At 39.0% G+C, this 27,722-nt stretch overlaps 1 long non-coding RNA gene across 1 annotated transcript in view; it reads left to right on the top strand.

Moving 5' to 3' along the window:
* Nucleotides 1-8,450: 8,450 nt before the first annotated feature.
* Nucleotides 8,451-27,722, top strand: part of LOC122806641 — a 48,525-nt gene continuing 29,253 nt past the window's right edge. The window contains exons 1-2 of the long non-coding RNA XR_006365530.1: nt 8,451-8,583; nt 12,026-12,099. This is a non-coding gene — a long non-coding RNA (uncharacterized LOC122806641). The remainder of the gene's footprint in view (nt 8,584-12,025; nt 12,100-27,722) is intronic.

Below are 27,722 nucleotides of genomic sequence, written 5' to 3'. Positions count from 1 at the left end.
ATTATTAAACAATCTAACACCTGCTCTGGAAGCTACAACAATAAAAGACATTTCACATGTACACTCTAGTAATTATTCCTTACGTTAAAACAATAAAAATAATGTGCTCAGCTAGCCTCTTCAGCACCACTATCTAGATCAAAGGACAGATTTGAAATAATTTTAACTTCAAAAGAAATATTTGAAATGCTTAACTTAGTTTTCCTTGCAGCAGATGGCAATGTTGCTACAATCTTGAAGTTCAACATTTTACAGTATTTTCTATAATTTAAGAAACAAGCCTGTATTTTACATTTATATTTGCAAATTCCAGAATTATCTGCACAATTCTATCTGGCTAGGCTGGCAGCCTTCATCTTTCTTTACCAGTCTTTACATTTCTCCCCCCTAGAGTACTCAAGGTAGTTTTTCAAGTGACCCTTGAGAAATGCCGCTTGAGAGGGTCAGGTCTATCTGAGTATACCTCACCCTATTCCCTGTATTGAGAGTGCATCTGCATTGGCATTGCTACTCCCACTGTGGTGCTGCACTGACATATCATATGCCTGCAACCCCAGGCTCCATCTTAGCAACTTGGCCTTTTGATGACTGCCTTTGTTTAACCATGTTAGGGGGTTGTGATCTGTCATTACAGTGAATTTTCTTCCATACAGATAAGGCTGAAGTTTCTGCAGTGCCCACACTATGGCTAGACATTCCTTTTCTACAGCTGCATGGCATTCCTCCCTGGGTTGGAGCCTATGACTGAAATAAACCACTGGGTGCTCTTCCCCCTGAAGAAATCTGGCCAAGTACAGCCCCCACCCCATGGTTTGAAGCATCCACTTGCACAACAAATTATTTGCTGTAATCTGGACTGGCTAACATAAGGGGTCCTCCAATAGCTTCTTTAAAGCTTCAGGAATGCCTGCTCACATGCTGGGGTCCACACTACCTTATCTGGCCTGTTCTTCCTAGTCAGGTCCGTGAAAGGAGCAACTATGGTACTATAACTGGGGATGAACTTTCTGTAGTACTCTGCTGTCCCTAAAATGCCCTCACCTGCTTTTTAGTAACAGGTGTAGGCCATGCCTGCATGGCTTCCACTTTGGCAGGTTCTGGCCTTATCTTACCACTCCCCACTTTATGTCCTAGGTAGGAGACCTCCGCCATCCCCACCTGACATTTGCTCAGCTTAATGGTCAACCCTGCCCTCTGTAGCCTGCCCAGCACCTCCCTGACATGCTGAAGGTGCTTTGGCCAGGAATGGCTGTAGGTGGCAATATCATCTGGGTAAGCAAGGGCAAACCCTCTTGCTACTACTAGGATAAGATCTACCAGCCTCTGGAAAGTCGCTGGGGCATTCTTCATCAGAAAGGTCATCTTTGTGAACTCATACAAGCCAAAAGGAGTCACAAAGGCTGACTTCTCTCTAGCACTGAGAGTCAAGGGCACCTGCCAGTAACCCTTGGTAAGATCAATGGTTGTAAGATACTTAGCCCCACCCAGCTGCTCTAGGTCCTCATCTGTCCTAGGCATGGGGTAATTATCTGACTGTGTGTGACTACTTAATTTCCTGTAATCCACACAGAACCTGGTGCTGCCATCCTTCTTTGGCACCAGCACCACTGGGGAGGCCCAGGGACTGTTAGACTCTTGAATCACCCCTAGTTCCAACATATCCTGCACCTCCTCCCTCAGTATCTGTTTGACTCTCTCATGCACCCTATAAGGGGCCTGCTTGATAGGCCTTTGGGGTCCTGTATCCACCTGGTGCTGCACCAAGTGGGTGCACCCTGGTTTCCCAGTGAACATGTCCCCACACTCCTGCAAACCTGCTCGGATTTCTCGAACCTGGGTAGGAGATAGCTGCTGGGACATTGCTACCCCTTCCACCAAGATGTCAGCCTGAGCCTCACTAAGGAGATCATTCCCCAGATCTCCCTCAGACTCATCTTGCAATCCACTGCAAATGCTCAGCACAAACGCCTCCCTATCATGGTAAGGTTTCATCATGTTTACATGGTACAATTTGTGCCTCTGCCGTCTACCTAGCAGTTCTGCCATGTAGTGACCATCACTTACCTTTCTTACCACCTTGTAGGGTCTCTCCCAGGCTGCTTGTAGCTTGTTGTGTCTGACAGGAATGAGAACCATTACCTGCTGCCCCACAGCATACTCTCTAGCTTGAGCATTCCTGTCATACCAACACCTTTTTCTGTTGTTGGGATTCTTCTAGGTACTCCTGGGCCAAGCCCATAAGTTCCCATGAGCCTTGTCCTGAGGTTTAGGATGTATGCCACACCAGACTCCTTGTGAGGTTCACACTCACCTTCCCACTCATCTCAAATTAAATCTAGAGGTCCCTTAACCCTATGCCCATACAGCAACTCAATGGGTGAAAAACCTGTGGATTCCTGGGGAAACTCTTTAAGCAAACAACAGATGGGCTAAATATTTGTCCCACTCCCTCTTAAACTGATCTGCAAATGCCTGTAGCATAGACTTGATTGTAGAGTTTAACCTCTCAACAAGTCCATTAGTTTGGGGATGGTAGGGTTGGTCTTCATGTGCTTCACCCCACAGGACTTCCACAGACAAGCCAGAAGGTCTGACATGAAATTGGCATGTCTGTCAGACAGTAATTCTTTTGGAAAACCCACCCTGCTGAAAATCTCTAACAAAGCATTTGCCACCATATCTGCCTCAATGGAGGACAAAGCCACTGCCTCAGGGTATAGTGTAGCATAATCCACTACCACTAGGATATACTTTTCCCTGTGGAACTTGGAGTACTCAGAGAACCCACAATATCCATAGCTACCCTCTGAAATGGCTCCTCAATCACAGGCAAAGTCATCAAAGGAGCTCTCACCTTGTCTCCTGCCTTGCCTATCTTTTGGCACTGTTAACAGGTCCTGAAGTACCTTGTTACATCTCTGGAAATTCCAGGCCAAGAGAATTTCTGCATAAAATGCCTCTTTGCCCATATGACCTGCAAAGGGAATGTCATGGGCTATGGCTAGAAGTGCCACACGGTAGGCTCTAGGCACAACCAACTGCTGTACTCTCTCACTTTCTAGCCCTCCCTCAGGGGTCCACTCTCTGTATAGTAACCCTTTGTCTCAGTATACAGATCCCCCCTTCCCTTGAGAATCAGGTGCCTCTCTAGCTACTTGCCTCAGGCCTTGCAATGTAGGGTCTGAGATCCGAGCCTGTCTCAACTCTCTCCTTGTAACCCTTCTCAGCATCCCTTCCACAGGTGCCTCACTGTCAGCCTGGGTACTACTACTCACCTCTACCTTTGCAGTCACTCTGTCCAAGGGACCATCAGTACCCCCAAACAGCTGTGGCTTACCTTCAGGCTGACTGCTACAGAGTAGCTCCCTACCTGAAGTAACCACCTCACCAGTCCTGGATGCAAGTATGCAGTCTGTCCGGGTCTCCCCATGCTACCAGACCCACATGCTTGTCTCCTAGCCTCACTGCGTGTAGCTACATAATCACATGGTATTGCCTCATCCAAATCCTTCCCTCTCAGGACATCTGCAGGATGGCAGTTTAGTGCTCCTGTTGTCTCAAGACAACATACTATTGGCATTTTGTCTTTCCCACTTACTGGCTCTCTCACCTTTTGTTCCCACTCTTGCCTCCGTGGACATCTGTATGCCACATGGCCCCACTGGTTGCATTAAAAACATTTAACCCTAGCTCCTGGATGTGTACCTGGACTAGTGGCTTCCCCTGCTACTGGCAGACTCTGTTGTGGCAGTCTGTGCTTCCCACCATGGGTTGCTTTAGACACATGAGCAGTACTGGGGGTCCCCTTCCTGTGCAGGGCTGCCCTGTTTGCCAGGTATAGGTCTCCCTTCTTCCCCAACTCATCTGAAGTAGCAGATTGACTATCAGCTAACCAGAACCTCATGTCCTCAGGCAAAGTGCTAAAGGCTTGTTCCCTCACCAAAAGTTTGGCCAGCCCTTCAAAAGTGGTGACCTGACATCCACTCACCCAGCTATAAAAATAAGTGCTCAGTTCAGCAACATATTCACACACACTTTCATCTGCCTTGGGTCTATGCTCACAAAACTTTTTCCAATACATTTCAGGTGTTAACTTAAAACATTCTAAAATACTTTTTTACAGCAGTATAATCAAAACAGACCGCATCAGGCATTTTTGACAAAAAGTTACAGCTTTCCCATGGAGTAAGGAGGTCAGGAACCGTATCCAGAGCCTTTGGTCAACACTATATTGTTTGCATAACCTCTAAAACATATGAATGAAACTATCAAAATGATCCCCCTCTTTAAATTGTGGAAGAAATTTACTGACCTGTTGTGCTTCTGGGGTCCAGTTACTCATATCCCCATTACCTCCATGACTCTGGTGAAGAGTCAGCATTTCCCTCTCATGCCTCCTCTGATGCTCCTTTCCTTTAGCTTCTATCTTCAAATGCCTGGCCTCCAACTCAAGTCTCTTTAGCTCCAGCTGGATTTTTAAGTCCACTGCAAAAAGGTTGAGCTGTCCATTCTGCCAGTCTGATTGTTCTCCTGGATGCTGTTTTCTGATGCAGCTGTAACCAAGGCTGCAAACAGGTCTGCCTTATTCAGGTTTCCATGCACCAGTTCCCTAGCCTGGCATATCTCCACCAGCTGGCTCCTTGTCAGCTTTCCATACTCCTCTGCTGGCATGCTGCCTGCTCACTCTGACTAACTAAGCTAACAAAAGAAATAAAACAATTGTGATCTGAACTCTGAGTATTCACTGCGTGGCTGATTTAGAGTACAAATCACCTTCAGAGATCACTGTACATAAGCTACAGGATTCACTCTACCCACACCACTACCAGTCAATTAGTATTTGCCAACTAATTAATATGTGATGTGGATATCCCACTAATGCCCACCAATTAATATGTGTAGTGGATCCCACCACTGCAAACCAATTAATATGTGAGAATATCTTATCCCAACCACTGTCACTAATTAATATGTGATGCCCGTGCCATGGCCCAGCAATCAAGGAGCCTCAGTCCTCACCACTAACACCAGAGAGGGCAACTCATATAGGAGAAAAGGATAACAAATACACACACTAAAGTGCAATTTCCCTTAAGAGCACAAAGAGATCACAGTCAGTCTGGGACTGGTTGCTCCCTTGCTTTCCAGGTCCCCAATAAGACTCCTCACTGGCACAGCTATAGGGTCCAGATCTCAGCCTAGCTGGTAAGCTAACCTCCAGTACCCTCTATGTCCAACCAGTGCTTCATGTCCCTCCCCAAGTAGCTGACACACACACACACACACTTTGAGATGAGTATTTATGCAACTTCACAGACACTCCTGGGAAAGGCTGACACAGATTCTCCAGCTGTGCCCCTATACCCAGACTATACGGTAGTAATTCCTGCCACCACCAGCTAATAATTATCAGCTATCCAAAGGCCCTTAGAAGGATGTCCAATTATTACTGCACAATATTATTATCCAATAGTAGTGTAACTTAAGCAATCAAGGCTTATTGGAAGGGCTTAGTACAGGATCACTTATAAGCATGCAATTTACTCTATAGCTTAAATTATCTCTACATAAACCAGCCACAGTTGAAAAGGGTTTAAAAATATTTAATAATAAATACTAAAAACACAAGACAATATTATTATACCACAGTGCTATTCAAGAGTTCAGAGATCACACAGAAACTTAAAATAATTCAGTAGTACAGTTCTGACATAATAGAAAAACACTTATCTTTTCTAATTCCTAGCTATTGCTACAAGAAAACACAATTCTAAGATAACTTACTTAAGAGAGCATAATGCAATGCTGATGAGTTGAATGTCCAAGATCAAAATGCTTACAGTCTCTCTCTCAGCAATAGTTTTTAAAATCACTAACAAACATTTCTGCTGGGCCCGTCCAGATTACATCATTCTCATTTAGTTCCCATTACATAATTTCTTTGACACTTAGCCTAGAGTTTCCCGGCCAACAGGCTGCATTACTTAACAATCTAACACCTGCTCCGGAAGCTACAACAATAAAAGACATTTCACATGTACAATCTAGTAATTATTCTTTAAGTTAAAACAATAGAAAGAATGTGCTCAGCTAGCCTCTTCGGCACCACTATCTAGATCAAAGGACAGATTTGAAATAATTTTAACTTCAAAAGAAAGACTTGAAATGCTTGACTTAATTTTCCTTACAGCAGATGGCAATGTTGCTACAATCTTGAAGTTCAACATTTTACAGTATTTTCTTTAATTTAAGAAACAAGCCTGTATTTTACATTTATGTTATAAATTCCAGAATTATCTGCACAGTTCTATCTGGCTAGGCTGGTATCCTTCACCCTTCTCTAGCAGTCTTCACAAGGTTCATAAGTGATTACTAAGTTAACAACCCCAGGGGGCCTTTTAAGCCTAGCCATGCTTCCCAAAGGTGAAACTCAAACCTTGTACTTTGTGTCTATAAGGTAAATATATTAACCATTATGCAAACTCCAACACTCCTTTCCCTCACTTAAAAGCATTCATTGATTTTCCCTGTAAGCATACTGTACCTCTCATTTGTCCTAAATTTTGCATAATATCCTTGATTTTGACTTGCACTTTTGCTCTGCTCCTAAAACAATCTAGATTTTCTGGTAAATCACTGAGTACTACAGTTAGTCAGTCACTGCAGATATTACTTCATAGTTATTATTGTTCATAAAATACATGTTGTTGCAAAACCTGGTCTTCTGTTAACTCTCCCATGTTAGTAACTGCAGGCGGAGTCTTTTCTTTCGGATCTTTGTTTAGAAAAGTCCCAGCTGTGAGTTTAATATCTAGGATAGCTTTTTAGTGCAGTTGTTTAAACTTATAATGCAATGACAAATCTTTTTGGGAAAGTGTTGGGCTGGCTGTGAACTACCTGTGGGAATTATTATGTATTATACAATGACTGGCCATTAACATACAAAAGCTAGCTCACTGATTGGTCAGCCCAACCAGAAAGCCTGTTGTAACTCGAGCATATACCAATAGAAAAGTCACCCAGACTTTCTTCTATTAATATATGCTATGGAAACTCTACTTTTTTTTTTTTTTTTTTTTTAAATAAACTTTCAAAAACCAGAGACTTCAAAAGAATAATGCAGATGGGACAGAAAAAATACAAGGGTAATCAGCTATGTTATGCAGAAGTAAAGAAATATACCTGATTATCCTTAAAATTTTCTCTGTGCTGTCCCTTCTGTACATTGAAAGTCTCCCAATTTCATTTTTTTTAAATTATAAACAAAAAAGCAACTTATATCTTCCTTTCTCAATTGCTTCCTTTTCACAGCACTGATGTACTGTGTAAGCATGGTAATGAAAGTCCCATACGCATGTGCAGTACATCAAGAAAGCCCCAAGAAACTGGGGAAAAACACAGAAGAGCAGCACAGTACCATTATACAAGGACATTATTTAAGAAAAGTAAATAACTCTTTTCTTAAATAATGTCATTGTTTAATTGCCCTTCTGATCAAACCATGTTTTTAGACCCAGCCACTATGCTAATTGTAATACCAAAAACGTGGTGTATCTAGCAACTTGCTCCCTCTGTACAGCATTTTATATAGGTTTGACTAAAAGGAGATTGAGGGATCGCATTTATGATCATCAATATGATATCACCAAACTGGATGAAACTAATGCATTAGCTAGACATGTAAATGAACACAACACCCATTCATTCACCTTTAGAGTACTTCAAATAATAAACAAGAAGGTAAGAGGGGGCAATAATAGTAATGACTTAGCGAAAGCTGAACTGCACTGGATTTTGAAACTAGCAGCACACTTACCACCAGGGCTGAATAGTTGTGTCTCATTGAAACCCATACAAATTGATAGGAAGTAGTTTCTCTAGTAGCCAGCGAGTTGCGGTTTTTTTCTATTTCATGTTGGCTCATTAGTTGACCTCTAGATTCATTGCCAACAGATCATGATATCTCACCAGTTTGGTTCTGTTCTCTGGGTATTGTGCACATTGATTCCATGATAGTTTTTAGCCACCCTCTGTATATCTAGACTCCAAGCTTGTCTTTTGTTAGTCTTGTTATATGTTATATTTAGATTTTCACAAATGTGATTTTTCTCTCTTAGTCTGGATTTTTATGCATTTTTATACATCTTTATCCACTCTGTACCATACAGGGAGTTGATAGTACTTATGAGTTTGTTTTTATAGGGTTAGATAGACAATACGTATAATACTTCTTATATCTTTTACATGTTTTTGTTTCTTTTATCTTGCCTCTTTTGGTTAATACACACATTCAGATATTGAACGTTATTTGCTTTACTATCTGTGCTATTATGTCTAATAGAGCTTGGGATTTACCTTGAGTGAGATAGCAACTCACTATAATAAAACGGACACTAGGACCCAGAGGCATACTTTTATATACAAGTCATTGCTTGACGCACTTTGATGCTTATAGTAGTATGCTGCTAACTGTGGGATAGAGTCCTTGACGTTGAGCTTTCACCTATAAATAATTTATACATCGGTGTTATCTATGGATTAAGGTTATACTACTAACTTGATTTTCAACTGTGCAACTAGAAGGTAAGACCTTTAGTAGAAACATGACAGATAGTATATCTTGTCAATCGGAACATCAGAGGTTTTTAAAGAATGTTGATATGTTATTATTCAGATGCTTTTGCTGTTTCTGATCGTTGAATTGTTTGTTTAGGGGTTCAACATTGTGTTAGGATATCGCATTTTTGAGCAATGTGAATTATTTGTGTTTTTTAAATGTTTTTTAAATGTTCATGGATTGTTGTCTTGGGATGAAGCATTTTTCTATGCACTTTAGTAAGAGCTAGTGTTGTACTCTGATTTTAGGCTGCAATGGAGTGTCTGCAATGCAACAATAGTTAATCAAGTATCCAAGGTGTTTGATTAATTGATGCATTGAATAATAAGGGTACTAATGAGCCCGCCAAAATATCTTACATTTTGTATTTAAGAGTGAGTGAAGTTATGTGATTGTATCTGATGAAGCGTAGCTTGGACTACGTGAAAGCGCTTATTCCATATTCTACAATAAATGGTGTTCGTTTTTATGCTATTGCCTTTTGGAACGTTTTTATATTGAAGAGTTTTCAACTGTTTCTATATTGAAGAGTTTTCAGCTATACTGAAGGTATTTTCGTGGTGTTTGCTCTCACTTTCGTATTTTACTTCATTTTCTGGTTTTGGTGAGAGCACCTTTGGCAGAGAGTTGTGCTCCTTGTTCCTACTAAATATACCTGATTATCCTTAAAATTTTCTCTGTGCTGTCCCTTCTGTACAGTGAAAGTCTCCCAATTTCATTTTTTTAAAATTATAAACAAAAAAGCAACTTATATCTTCCTTTCTCAATTGCTTCCTTTTCACAGCACTGATGTACTGTGTAAGCATGGTAATGAAAGTCCCATACGCATGTGCAGTACATCAAGAAAGCCCCAAGAAACTGGGGAAAAACACAGAAGAGCAGCACAGTACCATTATACAAGGACATTATTTAAGAAAAGTAAATAACTCTTTTCTTAAATAATGTCATTGTTTAATTGCCCTTCTGATCAAACCACACCAACTGTGGGCAAATCCAGAATTACTCATATCCAGGCATGGGTTTTTGCTATAATGTTGCAATCAACTCATCATAATATTTCAGGCTGCATTTCAGAAGCTAGACTCAGATCAGTTTGCTGGGTCAAAGAAGAACAGTCCAAATAGATTATAACCTGCTTGCTGCTACCCAGCAATATTTCTCTACCTCCAGTCTCCACCAGCTGGGTCTGTTATTGCAGGATTTTACTGGCTGCTTCTTCAGCTCTTTCAGTGCTGTTTGTCTTTTTTCTCCCCTCCTGCCTAGACATCAGCTTTTAACCTCTACATTATGCCTGCTTTCAGCAAGAATTGGCAGTTGGACTCACCATGCCAGAGGCCTGAATGCCTTCTGTTTTCAAATGGAAAATGGAGCACTTCCAAACTGTGACTCTGAGGTCATCCGCTTCCTGATGTTAGTTCCCCAACCTTTTTCCATGATGTTTTCTTGATTTTGGCTTTTCATTTACCAAGTCCAGTTCCTGCTCTGATATTAGACTTTATAATGCAAGCTAAGATGCTAGCCATATCCATATTATTGGAACTGGGACTTGATGCAATGTATAGCCCAATGTCAAAGCTCCCGATATTGGCATAAACCATTTTTACTTGCCCTACAGTGGACCCTGTGTTCACAGGCATTAATTAGTGAATATTTGCTATCTTTCAGTGTTTCTCCCACACCACTCATTTCCTCTGCCGTTGTTCTGGCTGCATCCTTCACACAAACCTTGTCATCTAGGCAACAGTGACTTTTGAAGCAAAACAGGGCTGCATGCAGCAACTGAATTAGTATGACTAAATGGAAGGGATATGGCTGTTTCAAGGAAGGTTTATCCTTGCACATGGTTACATTTTTGTACAGATAATAGGTCATAGTCCACTGCACATGCTCAACAGAGTTCATGCAGCAATAGTGTTCATTCTAAACACCAAAGCTGTACACATTGTGCCCCTCCACTGAGTTAGGGGGCCAGGTTAAATATGAACCTCCCCCCACTGCTCATACTTCAGCAGTCTTGGGAAGGTCATCACTTAAGGTCTGAGTCTCTTCTTTTAGCTCTGATGATGACATAGATGGGACTAATGGGATTAATGTGGATGTTATGGGGCATAGTGATAACACAAGTGAAGTTACACTATGGCAGTGACAAACAATTCTCTATATTCTTGTGTGTGTGTGTGTGTGTGTATATATATATATATATATATATATATATATATATATATATATATAAGGCACATTTTTCAAAGATTAACAGTGCCAAAGTATATTTAATAGTAAAGCACTCAGCTCACTGCCCTAATATAACTGCAATAATTCCAAAATCTTACCTACTAGCACACCACTGATTGCCTTCTTATACTGTAAGTCAGGCCATATCTTCACTGCTAACCAAGATGGACTAGCCAGCGCCTACACCCTGGCCATAAAGTTTGTTGACACATTTTAGCTATCACTTATTAAGTCAATGTTGTATAAAAGGTTTGGAGAAGAGTGTTTCGTTAGAGATACAATTGCAAGCATGAAAGTACCATTTGATTCCTCTTTTTGTACTCAAGAAATTCAGGTTTATAATTTCTCCAGTGTTCATTTGAAAATATTACTTGAGCAAGTACAACTGCAAAAGGAAACATTTTAGATGTAACCTGATGATATGAAATACACGTAGCATAAAAACACTGAGTGAATTTGTAGAAGTGCATGTGCGCAAAAGTGTGTTTTATGGGTAAAATGTTAATAAAATACATGCAACACTACACCAATAACAGAGAGAAAAACAGAGTGACTCTGAGGGTTAGCATTAAAAGACTAGATATATTTTCTGAGAGTGAGTGGTACTGAGAGTTATATAGCTTGAGCTGGTGACACACAAGGAGTTACGTCCTGAATAGAATGGCATTGTGTGAACTTAATTTTTTTATATTTCTATTTGTGTATTACTGTTATGTAAGCATCTACCTGTGGGGCCTTCTATAGCCATGATCTCATACAATAACTTTAAGCAAAGAATCCCCCCACCACAAAATACAAAATAATAATGACAATAGATAAAGCAAACAATTATTAGAAAATTATTAAATTATTAGAAAAGCAAAAGATTAAACATAATATTGTCATATATTATATATTATGCAGCCTCACTGCCCTTAGTTATTTGACTGGATGACTAGGTCTTAAAAGATGAGGCCTGCATAAGGGATGCAGCCTGAAAGATGGTAGAACAAAGTTGAACCTTCTGAACTGCCTAACATGTAAGCAGAGTTTCACCGCGGGTGTTATGCATTTTATACTGGGGTTCCTGATGGAGAATAAAACTGTGGATTATTTCATTTTGTCACACAACTGCTACAGCTTTCTTTTTTCTCTTCATTGAACCTTTCATGTTTGTTGTTTGATTTTCTTATACAGCTTGGACAGACTCTAATCAACCTGAGCAAGATGTTACAGATGAAGGAACAGGAGCAGCAGGAAGACCAAATCATGTGAGTCAATTATCGCTTTAAACTGTGCTCTAGCTGTATTACTTTGTATTTTGTGTTGAATAATTTTTGGATGCCTTTTTAATTATTCCCACAGTGGTCAGCAAACAAAGATAATCCAGAAGTCATTCATAAAAATTAGAAAAAAAACAACAAAAACAATGGTTGTTGTTGTTGTTGTTGTGTTTTCTGGGTTGGTGCAGTCTTAGATGGTACATAGGTGCAACTCTGAACACAGATACATTAGTACTATATAGTACTATAGGTAACACAACTTTCTCTGCTTCTGCTCTTAGGCTAAGAAGCCAGTAGTTCCTTATATTTTTAATGGTACCACACGTGCTGTAATAGAGTCCACAGGCACTTCTGCTCTGAACAATTATCCTTTGAAGATCTGTGTTATAGGGTCTGCCAACAAAATGACCAAGATCTTTAAGAAGCCTGGAATGAAGCTGATTGATCTTTGTGCCTTTTTTGTCTCTCTTTAAGGACAACTCCCTCTGCATACTTCCTGTTAGTAATTCCTGGTGTCAGACCATTTCCTTCTCTCCCTCCTTTTGATTTCCCTTTGAAGAGTGAAATAATTATATTCAGTCAGTATATCTGCTTTTTCCTAATTTTCTTCAATCTCTTTCTCACCATTAGGACCAGCATTGTACACCCATTCTCTCTTTCTGCTATTTAGCTAAAAGTGTCTGTTCCATCTTCCTAATCCCCTCTGTCGACTCCCATTCTGCTTATTCCACTGTTGCCCTAACTACCCCTGGTGCCCCTTTGCTAGCCTCCGTGTATTGTGCTTCATCCTCCTCCCATCCCATTTCCTGTCTTCTCATTGTCTTTGGCTCTAATCGCTCATCTCTATCCTTGACTTATTCCATAGTTGTCTGCTCTCACAGTCTATCAGTCTCCTAATCCATCTTTGATATTTATGCATTGTGACTGTATTTTCTATTTTATTAGTTTCTTTTCCTCCCTTGTTGTTTTTGCTGAAACCAGAGAAGAAGCTTGACTTTTTTAAAATCTTTATATTACAAGTTTAAATCATTACAACATGGTGTAGTATTTACCTTCTGAGTCAACAGATTAAGCATCAGCATGTTTGCATTCATGTTATTGATTTCACTGTTTTGTTTTTGTTATTTTTTATTTTTTATTTACTTATTTATTTATCCATTTATTTATTTATTTATTTTGCTATTGGGGTTAATTTCATTCAGTTTTATAATGGTGTTAAGTTTCTTTTGGTTTCTTTTTCAGTGTTTTATGTTTAGTTCTTCTTAAAAACACACACTCCCACTTGCATATTTAATGTTTCCTATAACCAAGACTGGGAGTGCTACCTTGAATGTTTGACATGAATATCTTTGACTATATATGAATGATCTGTCTTTATTGGCAGATATTTAGAAGATGTACAGCTAAACTCCATTAATCTAGTATTTTCTATCAATTTAATTCAGAACAGATCGTTTATGCATAGTATGATGTCATACTGATATATCTTTTTCTTTGAGTACGTCTAAAAGGCATTACATTTTATTAAATTAGCCCCAAATTCTCAAAGGCAATTAAACAAAATTTATAACTGCAGATGTGTAAATGTTATATGTGCATTAAACAGTCTATACACATTTGCAGCTATAACTGCCTATTATACATATGTATATATATATATATATTAGATATAGATATAGATTATAGATAGATATTTATATATACGTAATATGGATATAGAACACTGTATTGAATGCACATTGTCTCAATGCCCTTTAGATCAACGTCTGAATGTCAAACTCGCCAATATCAGCATGTTCTCTGCATGCTCCAAGGAGTACCCCAGAGTAGACTAAACCAATGGCAAGTCTTTTTACAGGGATGCGGGACACCCTGCACCCCCACCCCCCCTGCTAATTATATATGCTAACTCTGAGATCGCACAATCCCTAAGTAAAGGAAATATTCTTCTACAAGGGGATTGTCGACCGCCTGTCTCTCTCTCTCGACTAAATGCCATTGACCTACTGTGTGTCGGGGTACTGGATGTTCATTCCAGTGCCCTAGACCCACACACACACACACACACACACACATACACACACACACACACACACACACACACACACACACACACACACACACACACACACACACACACACACACACACACACACACACACACACACACACGAGTGCATGAGTCTCCCACCTGAATGGTAATCATCAAAAAGAAATAAAAGCCAACAGCTTGATCAAAAATCAGCTGATTGCACATAGCTGTTTTTTTCTGTGTGAAATCGCAAACAATGGGGATCGAGGAATTTTCACTTTCCTCAGTGGAGAATAATCTTAGAGTTGGTGTATATAATAAATACAGCTTAAGGGAGGCTTGCCTCCCTGCAAAATCAATGTTTTTGTATTTTTTTTTAATTAAGTTAAGATTGAGGAGTTTTCCTTGATCTTCTAAAATTCATACATATTAGAATACAGTGTCATGTCATTGTATGCTCTTGATATATAATATAAAATTATATTATGATAAAGACACACACACACACACACACACACACACACACACACACACACACACACACACACACACACACACACATGCATAGGTTGTGTATCAAGTACTTCATGTGGTAATTAACCTAAAAACAGTTGATGACTAGGGTTCATTATTAGTAATGTATGAAAGTGGCTGTCAAATAAAATCGGAAAAGTATCATCAGCCTATGTGAAATAATATATTTATATTGGCCCACATCTGAAATATAAATGTGGTTTGTTTATTTTTCCTAATGCTTTATCAAGTAATCTCTCCACTGCTTTTGTATTTTAATTTATTAAACTGATGAACGGCATTCTGCCAAAACATCTTTTGTATTAATAAATAAGTTCTTGGTTTAACCTGCATCTGTCTTGGCTGCAGTTTCTTTAGAGAAACAACTTTTGAGTAGTCACATTGCATCTACTGAACAAAGCTGAAGGAAAAAATAGCAGACAATACAATAACAGTCAGTCATCTTTAGGTGTTCCTAACAGTTGAAAGACATGACCATCGGAACTCAACACTCCAGTACTTTGTCATAAACTAAATATTTTAAGGGAAAGGATGATTCCTTGAGAAGAAAACGGGGTTTAATGTGTACCATTTCTGAAAAAAAACTGAAACTGGCACAAGCAGATGGTAGAGGAAGACTTTAGACAGCAAAACAGAAAAATGCAATCCTGGTTTCAAGATCAAGAAGAAGAAAGAAATCCTGACTATGGCTTTTGAAAAGAAGAACTGCATATTAGATAAAGTAACACAAAAGGATAAGAATATGCAAAGAAGAAAAGCACATAGAACACGACTTGATATTTATGCAAAGAGATGTAGTTGATACGGAGACTTGTTCATGGAGGTTAAATTTTGGTCAGTTTGCAAGAGCTGATTACAGAGAAGGTGGTCTAAGGGAGCATGATCAGAGAAATGTCTACAGCTTTCAACATTCAAGATGGCTTTCATAAGGGGATCTTCCAGGTGTACAGAGTAGAATGAGTGCAGAACCATCCAAAGGCCTTGATGTGTTGTGCTTCTTCTAGTTTTCTTTGTAAAGGCGTGGTTACTGGAGATGTCTTGGTGAATAGGTTGGTAACATGCAATGGTATGTGGACTTCAGTAATACAGTATTAGTACATGAGTTTGTTTCCACAGCAGATGGAGTTTGTGCCAGTCTAAGTGGCTTTAAGAGGACAAATGTCATTGATATAGACTGCTTATCATGCTGTCTTAGTTGTAATCTTAGTCATTTAAAGATGGGAATTTTAGTGAAGGAGACTTGATATTATTGCAGGTCTGGTGAAAGCAGAGGTGATGTGAGAAGTTGAAGGTATGATGGATAGTGGGGTATGAGGACAGAACTGAGGTGGAAGAGAATTGCATGAGAACAAGCCAGACTGTATCATGAGAAGTTGAGGAGCTGGACATTAGCACAATAGTGCAGCACAGGTTTGTGGCTGAAGTTTGAAGAAGGTGGTGGAAGAGAAGAGTGACATGGAAAGCTCAAACTGGACCTTGATGAGGGCAGATTATGTGGCTGAAGAAAAGCAGATTTTTAGAGAAGGAAATCTAAGAAGCTGCAACAGTAGGAAGAGTGAGACAGAAAACCCGATTATCACTGTGAGAGAGACAAACAGGAGGAAATGGGTGATGAGAATAGAGAGATCCATTCTCTAACAACAGCAGCAGCTTGAATGAGGCTACAGTGAATGACAGCCAGGAACTCATAGACTGGAAAGAGGCATGCTGATGATAAATTTTGCAAAGTGGAAGTGATATGACTGGGCCAGTTGTCAAAAGTGGAAAATTACCAGAATTATGGTCTTTCCTGATATGCCATCTGTGATAATTATTACCATTAATGTATTGACTGATGAATCAGACCACTGACACTGGTGTGAAATCTATTTAGATTGTAAAGAACAGAAATGAGGAATTATCAGGGGAGAAGTTTATGGACATCTGCATGCAGTCGAAGAAATGGAATGATACAGAATGGAGAGGGTCATCAAGGCTGTAGGAAGGGCCTCTATTGAGGGATTACAGAACACATATGCAAATGCAAACAGGGTAAGGATGTGAAATGATGATGGTGAGGAGAGACTACATGGAGCAACTGAAGTAGATAACTGAGAAAACACATCACCATCGGTAATATGGTAAGGGGATTCAAGCCATGTTTAAAGGGTTGAAGGATTAGAGACTGCAAGATTTGTGAACTGCTAAAAAAGCAGAGGTGGATAAAGGGAAGCAGCAGTTTAAGGAATGAAATATGACTTTGAAGTTGCTGCACATTTGAGAAATAAGAGTGTAATGGAAAGGTTTATGAAACAGGAGTTGATAACAGAAAAAGTAAGAGCTCTAAACCATATGAAATAGAAAAGATGAGTGGTAATATGATGATATAAGCATCATAAGCTTTTGTTGTTGAAGAGTTATGAGCACTGGAACTAAGAGCACTATGGGTTAGGAAGCATGCAGGTTTTCAAGGAGAGGTAGCAGGTGTTAGAAAAATAAGTATTAATGTATATGTTTATTGCTTATTAAGAAATAAGAAAGATATAATGCATTTTATTCTATTAATGTTATGACAAGAAAAATTAATTCATATGAAACTGCAAGAAGCTTTTGGAAACTGCAGTGTGCCTTTTGCAAGTTGGCCTCTGACCCCAGCAGCTGCTAGCTCAGCAAGAATAAATGTTTATGCTTCTCACAAGTGATTATCTGCTGGGTCAGGAAATTAAATGTGTGAAATAATGGGAATCTTCTGCTCTTTTCCGCTTGAGTAATTGTCCTTGAATATGTTACTAGATAACGCACTGGCTGCAAGGAGGAACTGATAACATGTAGCAAGAAAAATGTATTGAGAACTGTATCTACTATTATGTTCGAATTAATTTAGAACCTTGAGTGGAAACTTTTGTAAAGGGGTATTGTAACTAACCCGGTGGCTAGCAAGGCCACGTTGTTTACTAGAAAAGTTTTTAAGCAAAATGTAGTATCAGCATTTTAGATGAATAGAATATTGTAAGCTAAAGTGATGTAAAACCCCTTGTGACTGACTACATCAGCCTGGTGGGTTAATACTAGTAATAAATACTATAAAAGTTGTGTTCTTCCTGTTTCATGCAGACAAAATTCTGTACTTGTATGTTTTTTGCCTCCTGGTGTACACTAGTAAAGAACCTGAACCTGAACCTCCTGTGTATTGATCTTTTTATTACAGTATTTTTTCATTTAACAGATTGGTCCTTCGGACCAGAATCCCTCAGAAGCTGTGGATCAGAGCGTAGCGGTGATCAAAGTCTGCATGCAGGAGAAGATACAGAAATGGTTCTTCTTGAGTGAAAAGACCTCCGACTGAATTGTCGTTTAAAGAGGCTGGCCACTTTCTGATCTGTGGCTGAAGAGCGGATCTCCACTTCAAACCATGACTGCTCAATACCGGAGGCTCAGGTAGGGAGACTTTTTGCCTTTTTTTTCTGTTTTAGATCAGGGACTAGGTTGCAGTAAATATTGTTTTTTTTGTCAGATTTGTCATACAGATCAAGGACAAGAAAAGTTACTGTTTATTTGGTCATAGATCAGGGTAACAGAATAAGGTAGACAGTTATTCTAGATAAACTGTGAAAGGAACTGAAGTTGTGGTACCACGTGGTAAAAGGGTTACGTAACATTTATTAACATGGGAAATCAGTGCACTAAAACATCGTGAGACCCGCCCCTAACTGAAGACGCAAAATATATGCAACTACAATGTGCACATAATGTTAGATATTATGCAAAATGGGTTAACAAATATGAATTTGATGGGAAATTAGACAAATCTTCACTTGTTAAACTTCTTAAACAACTTAAAAGTGATAGAAAAGGTCAGGCAAAGAAGCAATGGCAATTAGGCATTCCTCAGGCACACAGGTGGATTGAGGAAGCAAACCGTAATGAACAAAAGAGTAATAATTCAAAGGCATTGTTTTTAGACAAATAAGATAATAATATAGTAGTAGCAACAGCTCCTCCCCCCCACTCTCTTTTTCAGGATATGAAGCGGGTGGACAAGCTGGTCCACCTCCGCGGTATCCTGATGTCTCAGTGAAACCGAAATTGTTTGTTAGAGATCCCATTGAAACTAGGTCCCGAACACGTAAAACACAGGGGGACATAGAATCGTATCAAATGGAGAGAAATTTACAAGCTGAGACTGAGGAAGAAATATGTCCACTTATACAGGTACCAAATCCTCAGGCAGGACAGGTTGGACAGGACCCAACCCTCTTGGTATATAGGCCATGGACACCGGAGGATATCCGGAAGGCTACTGAGGGAATTCCCCATCCAAAAGTTAATTTTACAAAATTCCTAGAAGATTTACAAGGCATGAGGTTAAGTTACCACTTAAATGGGGAAGAAGTAGAAAAAGTAGTTAGACAAATTGTAGGTCCAGATTGGCACATGGTTTATGGCACCTGGAATCCTCGTAATGCAGAATTTAAGCCACTCCCACATAGTGACGCAGAACTTGACAATAGAGTAAAAGGCCTTACAGACCGAATCTCTGAGAAATGGAAACCTAGAGCAGACTGGACTTGTATTAATCAATGCATACAGCAAGAAAATGAAGCAGTAGATGGGTACTATGCCAGATTATTAGAGTGCTTTAACAATTATAGTGGCATGACAGTTCCTGAAAATCAAACTAATGATTCCCCGCATGAACAACAATTGAAAAATGCATTTTTAAAAGGTTGCATTGCACCTATTAGTAGCTTCATTATGAAGCATATGATAGATCATTGAACAAGTAGGTTACAAGCCTTACTTGAATATGCTAGACATGCTGAAAGACATTTTAATAGCAAAAAGAAAAAGAAAGCGCAAGTCTTCACTGCTGAAGACACAGCTGAAGTTTATGTATTATAGTCTGGTAAAAAGGGTAAGAAAAATGCACAGGGAAATAAACAGTCTGACAAACGGTCAGAGGACTTTGAAGAAAGGAAAAAGAGAGGTGAATGCTTTAAGTGTGGGAAGAAAGGACATCTAGCTAGGGATTGCAAACAAAATAAGAAGGTAACCACAGAGGATAAGGGAGATGAGGACTGACTATATGATGGTGAAGATACACCATACGAGCATCAGAAATCATCAGGAAAAGACAATAAAGAAAGAGCAAATGTAAATGTGATAGAAGGAGTAGAGGAAGTGCAAGTAGACATGGAGGATGAAGAAAATGAGATTTTAAATTTAGCATTATTGAGCCTAGAACTCTATCTAGCAGACACAAAACCGGAAGTTACACTTCTGGTGGAGGGGAAGGAAGTTAAATTCCTGTGTGACTCAGGAGCATCACGGACCTTGATACACCCCTCCAAGTTATGGGAACATTCAGAATCACCTGATTATATATTAGTGAAAGCTTCAAATGGACAGCTATACCGGGAACCACTTTCCCATGATATAGCAATAAATGACCCTGTTTCAGAGATGACTCAAAGGAGTAAAATTGTTTTTTCTGCAAAATGTCCAGTGAACCTATTAGGTAGGGACCTTATGCAGATATATGGCATAGCAGTAGTTCTGACTATGCAGGGTATGGAGGCACAGCGACAAATGGATACTTTTTTGGTGCGACCGGAGGGTGAAACTTTTTACTGGTACAGCCAGGACTTGGTTACGACTGGTCCAGGGGCAGTGACCGAGGAACTGATGAACGTAGCCATCAGTAAATCCCCCTCCCTTGACACTGACATACAGCATTTGTTACATTGCACTCTGTATTACTATAGCACACCAGGACCTGATAAGGAATATGAGCAAGAATTGTTCAGAAATTGTGCAAACAGATTAGTGTTACGTAATCTGTACTGGGATACTGAGGGAAACAGTGTTGTTAGCTGTTCATTACCTCAAGAATTCCTTGCACTATACAAACCTAATTGATTACCACATGTCAGTTTAACTAAGAACAAAAATGTAAAATGGGCAGACCTAGGAGAAAAGGTAACGAGATGGGAGAAACAAACTGATTTAGAATTATCAGAGCAGGAAATACAGAAACAAAAACTGAATTGGTAATTGCAGGCACACCCAGCTGTACACTTGTAGTCTAGCGAGGACAGCTGATTAGCATTCTTATTAGAAGAAGAGGAGAAAGCCTTATGTAACATACCAAAGATTCTTTGGTGAACAGGAAAGTCAGATGTAGGACTTATTCGAACAGCAGGACCAGTTACTATTACACCGAAGTCAGCATTTAGACCACAGAAGAGACAATATCCTTTGAGAAAGGATGCAGAGATAGGAATCAAACCTATAATAGCAGCATTACTTAGAGAAGGAGTACTGGTAGAATCTCCTGATTCACCATGTAATACACCCCTATTTCCTGTTAAAAAGGCAAACGGGGAATGGCGTATGGTTCAGGACTTACAAGCTGTAAATAATGCAGTAAGACCTAGAGCACCTACAGTGCCAGATCCACACACTTTGTTAAATGATTTGAAACCTCACCAGAAATATTTCTCTGTGGTAGATATCAGCAATGCTTTCTTTTCAATACCTATACATCCTGATAGCCAATATTGGTTTGCATTTACATTTCAGGGGAAAATGTATACCTATGCTCGACTACCACAGGGATATTGTGAGAGTCCAACAATATTCGCACAAGAAATGGCTAGTAATTTGACGGGATTCACCCCACCGGGGATAGTCAAATTCTACTTTATGTAGATGACATCTTGCTAGCAGCCCCCACCCAGCAGCAATGCAGGGAGGATACCATAGCATTGTTACAATTCTTAGCAACACAGGGACACAAAGTAAACAAAAGCAAACTACAGCTTTGGAGAAAACAAGTTAGATACCTAGGATATGTAATATCCAAAGAAGATAGAATACTAGATGAGGATAGAAAAACAGCGATTTTACAAGCACCCAAACCAGCGACCAAGAAGGAAATGATGTCCTTCCTGGGAACAACTAACTTCTGCCGGAGTTGGATACCAAACTATTCTTTGGAATCTGCTCTACTGACCGACCTCATATACAAAAAGCCGATGGCAGCACAGGATTTATTACAATGGACACCTGAAGCAGAATTAGCTTTCTGCAGGTTGAAGCAATTAATAGCTTCTTCATTAGTTGTAGGATTACCAAACTATCATAAACGTTTCTTTCAAACTGTAGACTGTAAGCAAGGATATATGACATCAGTGTTGACACAACAATCTGGGGATAAGCAATGCCCCATAGCTTACTATTCATCACAGTTAGACCCAGTGGTGCAATCCTTGCCCCACTGTGTGCAAGCAGTGGTTGCAGCTGCAATGGCAGTACAGGCTACAGCCTCAGTGGTGTTATGCCACCCTCTCACATTGAGAGTGCCTCATGCAGTTACGATAATTTTACTGCAAGAAAAGGTAGCTTATCTTTCTCCTGCTAGACACCTTTCCTGTATGACTATACTGTTGAGCCAACCTCATATGACAATTGAATGATGCACAACATTAAATCCATCAACTTTGCTCCCAACTCCTGCGGATGGCACGCCACACAGTTGCCTGCAGGAAATTGAGCAGAAAACCTTACCCAGACAAGATCTCATGGATATTCCCTTGGATAAAGCCGAGGTGACATATTACATGGATGGCTCATGCAGAAGGGGCCCTACAGGGAAAAACCTAGTGGGGTATGCAATAGTTACAGACACTGAAACCTTAGAAGCCCAATCCTTACCACATAACTTGTCTGCACAAGCAGCAGAACTGATTGCCTTAACACGAGCTTGTACCTTAGCAAAAGACAAATGTGTAAACATATATACTGACAGTCAGTATGCTTTTTCTACTGTACATGTTTTTGCAGAGCAGTGGAAAAATAGAGGGATGATAACATCTAGTGGTAAACCAATTAATCATGCGCAATTTATTTTAGAATTGTTAGAATCTATTCAGTTACCTACTAAATTAGCTATTTGCAAATGCGTAGCTCATAGGAAACAGCAGGATAGAATTTCAAAAGGTAATGCAAGAGCTGACGCGGCTGCGAAGCAAGCAGCTTCAGACTCAGAAACTTTACCTTTAGATGAGGAATTACAACCCTCTGAAATTTTAGATTTAGAAATGCTAAAAACAATGCAGACGCTTACTACAAAAGCAGAGAAACAAAAATGGGAAAAACGAGGAGCAATCCTTGAAAACGGGCTGTACATCTCCAAAGAGAAAAAAAACAATTTTGCCGTCTAATTTGTTTAGATATGCAGCTTTGTTGAGCCATGGGCAGTGCCATGTCTCAACAGGGGGGATGGTACAGTTAGTAAACCGAATATTCCAAACATATGGATTCACAAATTACACAAAATAATTTTGTGCGGCATGTCATATTTGTAACAAACATCATGCACAAGGGGCATTTAAACCTAAACAAGGAAGTTTTCCTACACCTCCATATCCATTTCATACTATTTGTATGGATTTTATAGAACTGAACAAATGCGATAACAAAAAAATATTGCCTTGTCATTGTAGATATGTTTTCTAGATGGGTGGAAGCTTTTCCGATCAAGAATCCGGATGCAACAACAGTGGCAAAAGCCCTCATAAAGGAGATTATTCCTAGATTTGGCATACCGGAAAGAATTTATAGTGACAATGGTACACATTTTGTGAATCAAACCATACAACAGTTGGGACGCTTCTTTGGGATTTCCCTTAAGAACCATTGTGCTTATCACCCTCAGTCTGCAGGACTGGTGGAGAGGCACAATGGAGACCTTAAGAACAAACTTAGAAAGTTAGTCATCGAAACACAGAAGAACTGGGTGCACTGTCTGCCTCTGGCACTGCTGAGTATGTGAACAGTTCCAAATGCAAAGGGTTTAACTCCTTTTGAAATGGTGTTTGGGAGGGCATATTATGTACCTCAGTGGAAAGCTCTCATGCCTGCAGACCAGGAGGCTGATAGTTCACTAGCTAGTTATATGAGGAAACTGTTAACAAATAAATCTCTTTTGCAGTTTAACTCTTTTTCAGATAAAGAACAGACCAGACAATTGGAAGCGATTCTAGCCCTGGGGTCCTGGATCTGGGTGAAGGTAACAAAGAGGAAGAACTGGGCAAGCCCGAAGTGGGAAGGACCGTACCAGGTACTGCTGGCCACGCCTACTGCAGTCAAAATCGCTGAAAGATCATCTTGGATCCATTTGATGCATTGTAAACCGGTAAAGAACTTTTAACTTGATAAAAACATTGCAACTGTTATGCAACAAGAACAAAATGGCCAAAGATAGAAATTCAGACCAACCTCAAAAATGTTGCATAATCATATTATTGAGCGTACACTTGTTGACTGTACTTTTAACAATTTTCTTTCTGTTGTGGTTTTTTCATTTCTCAACCACACAAGTAAAACTGGATAAACGTGATGAGACATCCATAGACTGGCATCCAAACTTTAACACATACCTAGAAATTAAACGTGTATATGCTGAGACTACGAACATTTCAAACTGCTGGGTTTGTACAGCTATACCAACAGCATATGGAGGACTACTAATGTCCGCTGTTCCTTTAGGGATCAATGAGACTTGGGATAATTTGCTTTTTGACACAGGAACTGTGAGATCACAGGATAAAATAGCATTGTATTTACCTGTTACACAAAAAGGGATTGTGTGTTTTTTCAAGAATGATACTCTCCAGGTGGGCTGGAGTAACTGTAACATAACAATATCTTATAAATGTTATATTAAGACTAAAAGTGGGGGTACTGTTTGCAATACTAACTATGATTCATATTTGAACTGAATGAAAACGACATTGAATGAAGTACAAAGAAATCCTGTTTTGATTAAACAATTGTCAATCATAGATAAGAAAATGTTTCATGCAGGGTTGGTGCATATTAGCACTAAAGTTGAAAACTGTTATTTTGTGTGTGGGAAAAAGGCATACAAATGGCTACCTGAGAATTGGTCCGGCAGTTGTTTTTTGGGCTACCTGGTTCCGGCCATACGACACACTGTGGAATTACCTCTGGGTAAAATATGGAATGTGAGAGATGTTTCCAAGAAAACCAAAGATCCAATCGACAAACCTGTGAATCCAGTAGGGTGAGTTGAAGCAGGTTGGAAAGACCATAATTCCGTGAAGGACAAAGACAAATTAACTCATATGGACTTGAGTGACAGTGTTATATCTTGGGCAGGTATACTCCCAGTGTATGGTGCAGTCAAATCGATTTGGGAGCTGAGAAAACTGTCGAAACTTCTCGAAGTAATGAGCAATGCAACTTTTTCTGCTCTTGAATTAGTGTCTGATGAACTGAATGCCATGAGAACTGTTGTGTTGCAAAATCGGATGCCTCTTGACTTCACTCTAGCGGCGAGAGGGGGTACGTGCGTGCTTATCAAAGAAGAATGCTGTGCGTACATACCAGATAATAGACATGAAATTAATAACCATCTGGAGGTGATTCACCAAGTGTCGGCCATGACCAAACCAGGCCCAAACCCTCTGACGGATTTTTTCCAGAATCTGTTTGGGGGGTGGGGTTCCATCCTAATGAATATTCTGATTGCCATTTGTGTGGGTTTACTCCTATTAGGAGCATGTGTATGTTGTGGAATCCCCTGCATGAAAAGATTAATTAAAGATTTTATAGATATGTCTGTCTCTGAAACCTTGTATCAAGACATTGAACTTGAGGAATTGGTTCCAAATGAAATTCTCCTTGAAGTCTAAACTGAATGACTCTCTTAACTGCAAGTCCCAAGTGGAAGAGGTTAGGAGAAGAAATACAAATCGTTTAAACTTCTGAGAATAGAATAAAAAGTATTAACAAGGGGGAGAATGTTAGAAAAATAGGTATTAATGTATATGTTTAGTGCCTATTAAGAAATAAGAAAGATATAATGCATTTTATTCTATTAATGTTATGACAAGAAAAAATAATTCATATGAAACTGCAAGAAGCTTTTGGAAACTGCAGTGTGCCTTTTGCAAGTTGGCCTCTGACCCCAGCAGCTGCTAGCTCAGCAAGAATTAATGTTTATGCTTCTCACAAGTGATTATCTGCTGGTTCAGGAAATTAAATGTGTGAAATAATGAGAATCTTCTGCTCTTTTCCGCTTGAGCAATCAGCCTTGTATATGTTACTATATAATGCACCGGCTGCAAGGAGGAAGTGATAACATGTAACAAGAAAAATGTATTGAGAACTGTATCTACTATTATGTTCAAATTAATTTAGAACCTTGAGTGGAAACTTTTGTAAAAGGGTATTGTAACTAACCAGGTGGCTAGCAAGGCCACGTTGTTTGCTAGAAAAGTTTTTAAGCAAAATGTAGTATCAGCATTTTAGATGAATAGAATATTGTAAGCTAAAGTGATGTAAAACCCCTTGTGACTGACTATGTCAGCCTGGTGGGTTAATACTAGTAAGAAATACTATAAAAGTTGTGTTCTTCCTGTTTCATGCAGACAAAATTCAGTACCTGCACGTTTTTTGCCTCCTGGTGTACACTAGCAAAGAACCTGAACCTGAACCTCCTGTGTATTGATCTTTTTATTACAGTATTTTTTCATTTAACACAGGGAAGGATTGTCAGTCTTCTGAGCTATGTATCTGCAGAGGCAATATGATGGAAGGAGAATGATAAAAGTAAAGGGGAGAGAATAGGCTAACCTGGAGAGGGGGTTAACCATATGCAAAGGTATGTGTCTGTATTGAGGCACTATTATTGCAATGAAAAGGGGTAAAACTGACAGGGTAAGAAGATGCAAAGTTGGAGAGGAACCAGTCATTTAAGAGGTCAGATCAAAGTTCATTGAAAGGAAGTTAACTGCAGTGACCAGCAGATGAAGAAGTCAGAGGAATAAAGATAACAATAAGGAAGAAAGCACTAAGATGAAGTCAAGAGAACTATAGTAATGAAAAGGCTGGGTAAGCTTAGAATATAAATGTGTAGTGAGTAATGTGTCAACAGTTCAGTGTATTTATTCACTTTTGCACAAACAAGAAATATGTTTTTGAGAAAGTCATTTCAGTATTAAATGTGTTGTATATATAAGCGATAAAAACAAAAAACAGGTACTACATATGGACACCAACTTTGATGAAGCGCTTTTCGTCCAACCAATTAGTTGGACTTCTTCAGATACATTCAACAAACTGACTCTAAATTTTAAATACCATTTTAAAAATCACATGATCAATGTCTTAAAGCAATATCCATCTAATATATACACTTCACATAATTAGGTAAACATTCATTTAAACATATATATTCAAGCATTCAGCATATCAAAATAAACTTCACACTCTTTGATAAGCAAATAAAAAACATGTTAACCACGTTAATAAATCTTTAAAATAAAACATTTTCATTAAATACAATATTATAATAATAAATACCCTATTTATATATATATATATATATATATATATATATTATATATATATATATATATATATATATATATATATATTCCAAATATACAGCATTGTATGCATGCATATATGTGTATAGATATACATATACACGCACACTTACACATATAAAAACAGCATACCACAAACCTTTATCTATCCAAACTTTTTAGTTTTAATAAACATGTTATTGTGCATTTATCATTTAAGCCAGGATGGCAATGAGCATTCAGCTTTAATTGCCAAAAGAGCTCCAATATTTCTAACCATAGTGAAGATGGACCTCCTCTAACATTATTACATACTTGGTCTATTACTCTAAATCTAAATTTATGTAAAGGAAACAGACCCGTATGTTTTGCTAAAGCATTATCAATCTTGTGTCTGTCTATGCTGTAACGGTGCTCATATATTCTATCCCTTAAGCATCGGTCTGTTTTGCCAATATAAAACAATGGACATAACTGGCATTTACCTAAATAGAACACGCCTTTTGAGTTGCAATTCTACTTCATCTTATTGGTTATCTTAAAATTATTTACAACTACACTGGCACCTTCCTCTATATATTTGCAATATGAACAATTACCAGACTGCTTCATACCTACATAAGTGCTGTAATCATATTTCGTTCTTTCCAAGAGGCTTTTAAAATTGG

Source organism: Protopterus annectens, chromosome 7.part0 (assembly GCF_019279795.1).
Source record: "Protopterus annectens isolate FY-2018-M chromosome 7.part0, PAN1.0, whole genome shotgun sequence".
Lineage (NCBI taxonomy): Eukaryota > Metazoa > Chordata > Ceratodontiformes > Protopteridae > Protopterus > Protopterus annectens.
This window is presented reverse-complemented; position numbering and strand designations above follow the sequence as displayed.